General features: G+C 40.7%; 1 long non-coding RNA gene across 1 annotated transcript; it reads left to right on the top strand.

Moving 5' to 3' along the window:
- Positions 1-2,156: 2,156 nt before the first annotated feature.
- LOC141373040 (uncharacterized) lies at positions 2,157-8,581 on the top strand. The gene is made up of 3 exons (XR_012378671.1): positions 2,157-2,280; positions 4,277-4,357; positions 8,316-8,581. It is a non-coding gene; the product is annotated as an uncharacterized lncRNA (long non-coding RNA).
- Positions 8,582-11,106: the final 2,525 nt, after the last annotated feature.

Genomic DNA, 11,106 nt, shown 5'->3' with positions numbered 1-11,106 from the left:
ATCCGGGGGAGATCATGCCTGGAAGGCAGAACTCTGTCTCTTACTTAGTCCTGTGCCCCTTTTCACAGCGTAGCTCGGCAATCTGTCTTTATAAAGAATCTTGACTTGTCAAAATCAAACTCCACTAGTAATTTTTAAAATCAGTCTTTTTGAAGCTTTTGATCATTTATTTTTGGTTGGTGGGTCAGGAAGAGTGAGTTATTGGTTCCCCCATGACTATCGGCTCTCCTAGCATCTTGTGTTACATTACCCAGTGTGATACACCTTCTTGTGACTGGATTAGGATGTTTCTGGACTCAAACATAGACTCTACATTAAATAAAATCCAGGTTAGGAAAATCAGCTCAGCATGGCTTCCCTTTTTTATTTTTTTAAGAAATTTTTAAAAAATTTATTTATTTATTTGAGAGAGAGAGAAAGCATGAGTGGGGAGAGGGAGAAGCAGACTCCCCGCTGAGCAGGGAGCCCTACACGGGGCTCCATCCCAGGACCCTGGGATCATGACCTGAGCCCATGGCAGACGCTTAACTAACTGAGCCACTCAGGCCCCCCAAGACTTCCCTTTTTTAAACCCAGTGGTATTTGGACCATTTGTCCAATCACCCCTATTCTGAGCTGAATTGTGTTCCCAAAAAGATGTTTAAGTCCCAACTCCCAGTACCCGTGCAAATGACCTTATGTGGAAATAGGGTCTCTGCAGATGACCAAGCTAAAATGAGATCATTAGGGAGGGCTTTATTCCAATCGGATTGTGTCCTTATAAAGGGAGAGATTTAGACAGAGACAGACACAGGCAGAGGGGAGAGGATGGGAAGGCGCAGGGAGAGCGCCGTGTGTAGACGGAAGATCGGGGGTGATGCTTCTGCAAGCCGCCGGGGATGCCCAAAGTTGCCAGCACACCACCAGAAGCTTGGGAGGGGCCTGGGACAGATCTTTTCTCACCACCTGAGAAGGAACCAACCCCGTGGACACCTTGCTCTCAGACTGCCAGCCTCCAGGCCTTGTAAGACAGAGCTCCTGGTTTGTGCTACTTCCTTGGAGCAGCCTTAGGAAACGAATCTACCTCCCAAAAGGAATAGGAAATGCAGGTTTCCTTTTGTGGATGCCTTCATGTGTGTTTCTTCTTTTCTCTTGCTAAAGGCAGTTTTGAGGTCAGAGGCCTTAAATGTATTTGGAGAAAGGCCCCCTGGGTGATCTTAAAACTAAATGACATTTGTAACCCTTAGTTTGTAACTATCCAAACTCTGTTCTTTGGGGATTCTTTGAATTTCCAGTATTATTTCATCTTTATTCTAACTATGATTTGATAACCACCCCTAGAATTTGTTATTGTGCTTGGTTTTTAACATGATGGATCCTCAATGAATGAATTATTTAGTAAATTTAATAAGGCTCCATTTGACCTTTTGTTTGAAAGTGCTAGAAAATACTTTGTGTGGCACATAGTAAGAGCTTTATCAATATAGAGTTTATGAATTACAGAAAAGGCACACATGCACATATATGATAAGCCAACTTATCAGAATATGTGACTCTGTAGCAGCTAGAGTTAAACCTTATTGTGTTTAGTTCTTTGCAGACCAGAGATAGTTTGATTTTTTTCTATTATTTCCTAGATTATTTCAGAGTTGGGGCAAAAGACTTTGCGATATTATTTAATAGTATATTAACAAAAAGCTACCAGCTAAGTGTTACTGAATTTGGAACATATAGTAAACAAACTTCTTGACACTTGTCCACACTTTTGGGCGGTGAGGGAAACATGGCAGGGGAGGTTGTACCTTAATATTTCTAACACCAAATAGAAAATTATAGACCAGCAGCTGGTATCTTTACTTGACTCAAAGATCTGAAAAGACTAAATTTTAGGTGCTACCCAGAGAGGTTTATGTGAGACTACCTCAGGAGGCTGAAGTGGGCAGCTTTTAATGGGCAAGAGTTGAGTCGCATCTCTCTGCAGGGCACCTCAGCCTGCCAGTACAATGTTTCCCCGGACAGCAAGCATCTTCCATGACCCCTGGTTTTCTGACCTCAACTCAGCCACACCCCCTCCTGTTACCTCATGTTGGCCCCCTCACCTCGTCCAAAGTGGCTGGGCCCATGGCCCACCTCAGAGCCTTCCCACTGGCTTTAGGCTCGGGTACCCACCTGGGATCGCTAGATAAAATACAGGACGGCTAGTTAAAGTCAAGTTTCGAGAAACAACAGAAGTCATAGACACAGAGAACAGATTGGTGGTTGCCAGAGGCAGGGGGTAGTGGATGGATGAAATGGGTGAAGGTAGTCAAAAGTACAAACTTCCAGTTATAAAATAAAATAAATAAGTCCTGGGATATAACGTACGGCATGGTGACTATAGTTAATAATATTGTATTGCATATTTGAAAGTTGCTAAGAGCATAGATCTTAAAATTCTCATCACAAGGGAAAAAACTTGTAACTATGTCCAGTGATGGATATGAGCTAGACTCTCTGTGGTGATCATTTCACAATTATACAAATATCAAATCATTATGTTGCACACCTGAAACTAATATAGTGTTTTATGCCAATTATATCTCATTAAAACATTTTAATTTCAGAGAAACAACAAATACTTTCTTAGTGGAAGTATGTCCCAAATACTGCAAACCTACACTCAAAAATTACTTGTTGTTTATCTGGAAATCCTACCGCGCCTGACTCATCACCTGGCTGCCTCAGGTTCATTCTTCAGGTGACTTAAATGTCACTTCCTCAAAGATGCCTCCTGAAGACCCAACCTAAATTACCCTATTATTCTCTTTCAGATCACCCCATTCTTCTCCCTCATCTCCTTCACATCAGTTTGTAGCTATATTTTATTTTTGTGTTTATCTGATGCTAGTCTGACTTCCCCAAGAAGGCAGGGACCATGTAGGTCTCTTTTGTTTGCTGTTATAATACCTGGTGCCTGGCACTTACTAGATACTCAATATTGGTTCATGAATGGATGAATGAATGAATGAATGAATGAACAAGGAAGAGAAAATTTTACTGAGAATTCTTTATCTTGCTTTATTTCTAGTTAATTTATATGGTAGGCTAATTAGTGATTTAAATTAAATTTCTCAGGAAGTTAATGGCATTTTCACAGAATATGTTGAGCATAGTGTTAAAGTACCTCAGATCATGTAGATGTTATGTTATAAAGTAGATGTATGTTTACATTATAAAGTATATGTTCAAAGGATCATATATGTATGTTCAAAGATATATATAATCATGTAACATGGGATTACATGTTACTCAGTATAGGTTCAAAGAATTATATATTAAACTTACAAGTGTCTAATAAGCTTAACTTAATTCAAGTAATGTTGCTAATAGATCTGCTATTTGTTCTAAGAATTTTGAATAATTTATTAGCTCCAAGTCAGCTGTTAAAATGGTCACCTTGAGGGGCGCCTGGGTGGCTCAGTCGTTAAGCGTCTGCCTTCGGCTCAGGTCATGATCCCAGGGTCCTGGGATCGAGCCCCGCATCTGGCTCCCTGCTCTGCGGGAAGCCTGCTTCTCCCTCTGCCACTCCCCCTGCTTGTGTTCCCTCTCTCACTGTGTCTCTCTCTGTCAAATAAATAAAATCTTTAAAAAAAAAAAAAATGGTCACCTTGAAGCAATCAGCATTACTATTAATTGAAGAATATGCTGCAAATAGCTCATTCAGTTGGACACAGAAACCCATCTAGTCCGTGTGAAAGATGCCTTGTAACATACAATAATTTTAGAAAAGAAAACAATGATAAAATTTCATGGAGAATGTTAGGTTCTCCCCAGCTGTAAAGAACTAAGCAACCAAAATGGCTCACACTTCTAGAGAAAATAACTTCAAAATCATATATAAAAAAAGATTTTCTCATTCTGCTTATAGCTCTAGCAAGATGAATATTTTCTAATTGAGAATCCAAGATCCAGTTCTGACTGATGTGCAGTTTTCTTCCCCCTCCTTAATAATCCATTACTAAATGTTGGATTGTAGTTACCGCTCTAAGAACAATTTCACAATGGACAGGTTAGGGTAGGTCAACTCGGATGAAATGAAGAGAATGGTTGGGCCAACAATTTAGATGGGATATTGGCATGAATTTAATTTACTGGAGGATGGTTCAATTTCACTGCTTTTTAGTTTGGTAGCCATGTGACTAGTTATAAATTGGATGTCATTCAACAGTTGCAATTGTACATATTTTTCCTTTTTTTTATAATGCCAAAATCGACTGTCAGATAAATAAAAATCTCTCACCTTAGTCCATTCTTACAGGATAATGGCCTCAACACTGATTCTACCCTATTTTATAGTTCTTTGCTAAAATCACAAGCATCTACAGTAAAAGATAGAAAGGTATGTATCTAAAAATCTTCAAACACCCTTGCTTGAAATTTTTTTCCACTGTCAGCCTCTATTCAATGTAATACTTTATGCAACTATAAGTAAAAATTATAAATATATGTCATCTAATAATTGCTGAAGTTATTTATTTAATATTGTCTATTATTTCCATATAAAATATATAAAATAAAAGATAATGCTTGGTATTAGGTACACCAATGAACACTATTAAGATTAAATTATAGGGGCACCTGGCTGGCTCAGTTGGTAGAGTATTTGACTTTGATCTAGAGTTTGTGAGTTTGAGCCCCACATTGCATGTAGAGATTACTTAAAAATAAAATGTATATAAAAAAAATTAGATTGTACTTAGGCCACAATCCACATGTGGTTCATGTATCTAAAATATGCAAAATCCTAGGGCGCCTGGGTGGCTCAGTTGGTTAAGCAACTGCTTTCGGCTCAGGTCATGATCCTGGAGTCCCGGGATCGAGTCCCACATCGGGCTCCCTGCTCAGCAGGGAGTTTGCTTCTCCCTCTGACCCTCTCCCCTCTCATGCTCTCTCTCTATCTCATTCTCTCTCTCAAATAAATAAATAAAATCTTTAAAAAAATAAAATAAAATAAAATAAAATAAAATATGCAAAATCCTAAACTTGTACTTTTATTTTTTATTACTATGCTTTAAGTATGGCAGAAATGTATTTTCCCCTCAGTATTCATCCAAAATGCAAAACAGTAATATATGGTGGGGTGTGGTTTTTATTCACTGAGGGGCTGTTCAAAATTTCAAAATGAACCTGAAAAATTACATGAACTTGCTCAGCAAAAGCTGTCTGGTTTGCTTGTGTATCGCTTTGTTTCAATTTTGGGGAAACAGTTCTGTTTCTGGGGTCTTTCACCTAACCATAAAGTGGTCTGTGGACAGAAAAAATTCAACCGCAAACAGAGGCAAAAAAAATCTCCAAGACTACATGATATTTTTCACATTTTTTAACCAGTTTGGCCTGGTTTTTAAAATAACCTCAAAGCAGATTATCATAGTTTTTGAGGTGTGTTGAAAGCCATTCTGGTGTTCTGCCCCCCCTGAACACACTGACAGGTGGCCTGGTGTCATGGGAACGTTGACAAGGCCGGCCTGACGGTCTGGGTCTATGTCTCTGTCATGACAATCAGCAGCATTTGGTGCAGGATTCCATGTGTCTTTCCTCTCCAAGCCTTGGAAGATAATTTCCACATTTATGGCAACCTGAAGGACATGTCTTACGAGCTTTGTTTTGTAACTTTTAACATCTATTTAGTTTTTTTAGTTGGTATGTCCAAGAATCAAATTAGGTAAAGTTCTTGGTAAACCTTGTCCAAAGAAGTTGAGTACCATTGATTTAAGTGTTTGTTTTCTTCTTTAAATCAATAGTTGAGGGGCACCCGGGTGGCTCAGTTGGTTAAGCATCTCCCTTCAGCTCGGGTCGTCATCCCAGGGTCTTGAGATCGAGCCCTGTGTCAGGCTCCCTGCTCATCGGAGAGTCTGCTTCTCCCTCTTCCTCTGCCCCTTGAAATCCCAACCCCCCACTTGTTCTCTCTCTCTCTCTCTCTCTCTCTCTCTACCTCAAATAAATAAATAAAATCTTTAAAAAAAATCAATAGTTGAGATGTCTGTCTATGTAACATGTAGGAATCTCAGAGGAGACGTGTGTATATGTGTGTTTGAGATGAAGTTTCTGTATGTACCAGTCTGCATTTAGCAGATGGGTACTTTTACTTGGAGAAAATTCTTTAATTCTGTGGAGACGAGGCATTATTTTTCTTTGGAAATTCACAATTTTTTTGAAATTGGTAAATTTAATGTAACTTGGTGATATTGTTTTTGCTGACATGAAACAGCTCTTTGCAACATGAATATGTGCCAAACGCTCTTTTTTAATATGATTTTTTGATTAGCAACACTTTCATATGGTTTGAAAATAAGCAATATAATACAGTATAGAGTGAAAGGTCTTGTTTCTGTCCCCCTACACACTCTTCCCAGCCCTTCATCCATATCCCTTTTGTCTTCCTCCAGAGTTTTGAAGATGTTCTTTATATTTGAAAAATAATGTATCAGCACTTGGAAAATAGACACGGTTGAAAAGAAATCTTAAATGATGATAAAAATATTGAATCTTTGAATTTTCTCTCAGTTCACTTGACTAGTCTCTTGACTCCTAAGTTAAAATTCTTTGTTAAAATAGTTAAAATGATATACATATCTATGTGAACTTAAAGTAATCATTCCTCAAGGAGAAGTTAGATGAATACAGTTGGGGTTGTTTTTGTTCAGGAAGTTTTGAAGTGGAATTTCTTCACTAGGTGGCGCTCGTGTGCCTGGAGGTCCGGGAGGGAGTTGCCCCGCCCCGCTGGCCACGGATGCACAGTTCACCAATTAGCACACACAGTTACTATGGAGACCTCCCAGTTCACACAGAGGGAAAGGCCTCCGTATTTTCTCCTCTCTAAAGAATGATTGTTCTCATATTTCTGCTCTGCGCTGTATATGACCTTACAACTGGAGTGAAATTGTTGTAGTTTCCTCTTTAGACTGAGAGGTGTGTTATGGAAGATGGTACCCAAGCAAGAAAAGGTCACTGCAAGTGTTACTTTGACCTGGGGATAAAACCCTGGGAAAATTCAACTTACCAGCTGAATCAGAACTTTAGAGAAGTTCCCTGTAGCACATCAATGATCTGAAAGTTGCCCTCACCCTTTCCCTGAAGACCTTAATGTCCATCCAACAACAAAAAGCTTTTAAACATGCTTTGGTGGTATTATCTTCCTTAGCCATTGACATGGCCTCTCTACTAAGAAGGGATCAAAGTGCTTTCTCCTGTCTGATTCTCACACCCACCATGAGGCAAGTAAAACATTACAGATGTGCATAAAATAATAATCTAGGGATTTCCATTTACCACTCAACTCTGTCAGAAAGTCAAGAAGTCCAGCAAGCAATAGGGGAAGAAAAAAAAATTTAAACAAAGATTGAAGAAAGTTAGAAATATGCTAGCTAACTTTTTATTTGATATATTTGATCCTGCAACCATTAATTTTTTTATGCATTAACTCAGACATTTATTGCCCACCTACTATATGCTTGGCACTCTCCTGGTTGCCATGGATGCAAAGATAGATGAGACTAACTCCCAGCTTCAAGCCTGTTGGGAAAATGAACTTTCATCCTGAGCTCTTTCTTGATCAAGCTCCCATCATCCCCGTAAGAATTACTCTGATTCAGGGCACCTGGGTGGCTCAGTCGTTAAGCGTCTACCTTCGGCTCAGGTCATGATCCCAGGGTCCTGGGATTGAGCCCCGCATCTGGCTCCCTGCTCGGCGGGAAGCCTGCTTCTCCCTCTCCCACTCCCCCTGCTTGTGTTCCCTCTCTTGCTGTATCTCTCTCTGTCAAATAAATAAATAAAATCTTTAAAAAAATAATAATTACTTTGCTTCAGCTCCATGTCATTTTGTACACCACTCTCTTCCACTTTTTGATATAATGTGCATAAAAATCTTGCCCAAATTTACCTCTTTTAGGACACCATCTACCTCAGATAACTTATTTAAGCCACATACTCAATTGTATCTGTACTTTGTAAGTATTTATATGTCACCTTAACTTAGGGACAACTTCAAGTCATGTGAGTGTCAGTTCACCTGCTCAGAATGATTTCAAGCTTTTTTAAAAAGATTTTATTTATTTATTAGAGAGAGAGAGAGAGGACATAGAGGAGAGGGAGAGGGAGAAGCAGACTCCCCGCGGAGCAGGGAGCCTGATGCGGGGCTCAGTCCCAGGACCCTGGGATCATGACCTGAGCCGAAGGCAGAGGTTTTACTGACTGAGCCACCCAGGCGCCCCTGATTTCAAGCTTTTGAAGACAATATTTCACACATACTGTGACCTCAGATCTCATTGACTGAAATATCGTTTTTAATGTTTTATTAGGAGAAACAAAAGCCTGTTGCTGAAGACCCTTTGGGAAACATGGGACGATCAGGTCAAAGGGCATCAGCTAATCTTTGGACGCTCCTTTGAGTGACAGTTCAGCGGTAGGGACACAGATAACATGGAAAAGCCTCTAGCTGGTGCCCAGGATCATGCCAACAATTGTGATGATCATTTGTACCTCTGGCTTCTCATAACAATGATAATGCACAAGTGGCCCAGATTCCTGTTTCCCAGTGGAAAGAAAAATTTTTAAGAGGAACAAAAGGGGGAAAAAAGAAAAAGGAATGAAAAAAGAAAACTCAACATCAGCTATCTGGTGTTGCTTTTCTGATGAAGCCTTTTTTCTCCATGTTTCTTCCCCCAAAGTGGGAGGAAAGTAGGGGAAGACAGGTAGGAGGCATTCTCTACTCAGATGACCCTAAGGAAGATTTTCACTCTTGTAATGATGGCGTGTGAGATTATAAGTGCCCCATCTCAGGACTCCATGGGATGAGGAGAGCAATTAACCCCTACAGGGACACAGTGAGTTGAGATAAAGTATAAGAGGGAAAGGTCCTTGAGATGAAATGCACTGCAGGCTAGCAGAGAGCAGGAAAGACACTGTCTGGTTGTCTTTTTTAAACCATGAAAGCCTTTTCAGGACAAGGTAGCTACATTCTAAACAGAATCGAAATTCAAAAGAGAATCAGGAGAATCACCTGATACTTCTCCCTGCCGGGAATACTGTGCCTTACTCCCGTGTGAGTCTCGCATAAATGCAAACGAGGGCAGAGCTACACATTTCTGGACACTTAGATGCAAATTATAACTTAGGCACTAAGACCATTGTGCCTGCTTTGCCTGCAGCCTCCCCCACATTCCACAGCTGTGCACAAGGGATTTTCTTTCATTGTATTCCTTTGTCCTTCGGGGTGGTGAGTAGCACAGTCTTTCACCACAAATCCTTTCCCCAGCATTCCTCCTTCTTTTAGTAGATCTCTTTGGGATTGGATGAATTTAATTGAGTACCTGTTCACACCAAATAAATTCCCTTTATAATCTGGCATGCCAATCACCCAGCTGGATTGTCCCAAGTAAAAAGGACCGCAGTGGACACACTACACCAGTTATTTCCTTTGGCCATCAAACCCCAAACATCTTATAACCAAATCATATCATAACTGGTGTTTATTGGGATTGGTGGGCAATGAATGGCGGTGGTGATGATAATAAGAGGGAGATACAAATGTGTATCCGGAGCAGTTCTTGATCTTAAGACACAGGTAGTCCAAGTAGACAGAAAACACAAACACTTCAAAAACTGAATAATGACTCAGGATAGGCTTGAGATGGGACACCGTCCTAGGAGCTCTGAGGAGGACACAGTTGCCTTGGGAGGAAGCCTCATAAAAAGCAAAAGAATTTGACGTGGGCCTCAAAGAATGACCACAAATCCCAGTGAGAGGCTGGAAAAACCATTCTGGGTGGATGAAAGGGGTAACTAGACAGGTTTGAGTGGAGTCTACAAAAACTGTGGGGAAAGAGTGGGCAATAAACTGGAAATGTGGATCGAGGCCAGATAGTGGAAGGAAACTAAGGAGCTTGGACTTTATCCTGGTGGTAATGAAGAGATAATGAAGATTTTTAATTAAGGGTTTGGCATGATTAAATGGTGTTTTAGGGAGATTACTGTGGCAGCAGTGAATTGGAGGGGGAGAAACAAGTAAGCGATTAGTTAGGAGGCTATTATAATCATCCAGGCTTGAAGCGGCAGGGGTATGGGGGTAATGGGAATTGAAAGGAGAGGTGGAGTGTGAGAGATAGTGCAAGGGAATGCCCAGCAAGCCTCGGGGACTCATAGATATTCGGGACAAAGGCAAGGAAGGTGGCAGTGAGTGCTGGTACCAGACACAGTGAAGGGAATTGGGAGGGGGAGTCATTTGGGAGCAGAGGGGGAGATTGGAGCAGTGTTGAGTTAGCTGGGCTCTGGGGTAGCTACAAGGCAGCCAGGTTCAGAGGTCCAGCAGCTAAGTGGAAATGAGAGACTGAGACTCTGGAGGGCAACCAGGCTAGGGACCCAGACCTCTCTCTTTTATAAGTCAATCTAACTCCTTTCCCCCGAGAAAGAACCAAAATATAATGACTAAGCAATCAGGATAGAAAGTGCGTATTTTAGGGTGGGTCCTAAACCATATCAACAGGAAGGAAGAATCCAGGTCATTCTTTGAATATTTTAAACTTCTGGAAAAGTGCTTTTTAAAAAATCGGCCAAATATTTCAAATGAATATTTTTTATTTTTTATTGTTTTAAAGATTTTATTTATTTATTTGACAGAGAGAGACAGCGAGAGCAGGAACACAAGCAGGGGGAGTGGGAGAGGGAGAAGCAGGCTTCCCGCAGAGCAGGGAGCCCGATGTGGGACTCGATCCCAGGACCTGAGCCGAAGGCAGACGCTTAACGACTGAGCCACCCAGGCGCCCTCAAATGAATATTTTTTAAAGCTAAGTTTCCCAGATAACATTCCCAAAGCCTCAAATTTCTTCCTTCAAGGAGGCTCAGCTTTGGAATAAAGTTTAATTACAGAATAATTTCCGTGTTGAATGTGGTGGTGATTGCACTATCTACATGGAGCTTCGTGACCAAGATGTGACTCCAGATGAGCGGTAAAAGAGCCTTCGTAATCCTTGTAGGCCCTTTGCCTAATTCTCTCATGCAAATTAGAAGGAAGAGAGGTTTCCAGATTTCATTTACCAGGTAAATGCATCCTTCTAGCAAAAGGAATCGGCAAGAAGAGGCACAAGTGTCCTT

This window comes from Callorhinus ursinus, unplaced genomic scaffold (assembly GCF_003265705.2).
Source record: "Callorhinus ursinus isolate GAN/ISIS: 27379988/994484 unplaced genomic scaffold, GSC_fseal_2.0 scaffold7, whole genome shotgun sequence".
NCBI classification, from domain to species: domain Eukaryota; kingdom Metazoa; phylum Chordata; class Mammalia; order Carnivora; family Otariidae; genus Callorhinus; species Callorhinus ursinus.
The sequence above is the reverse complement of the archived record's forward strand: the minus strand, read 5'-3'. Positions and strand labels throughout refer to the sequence as shown.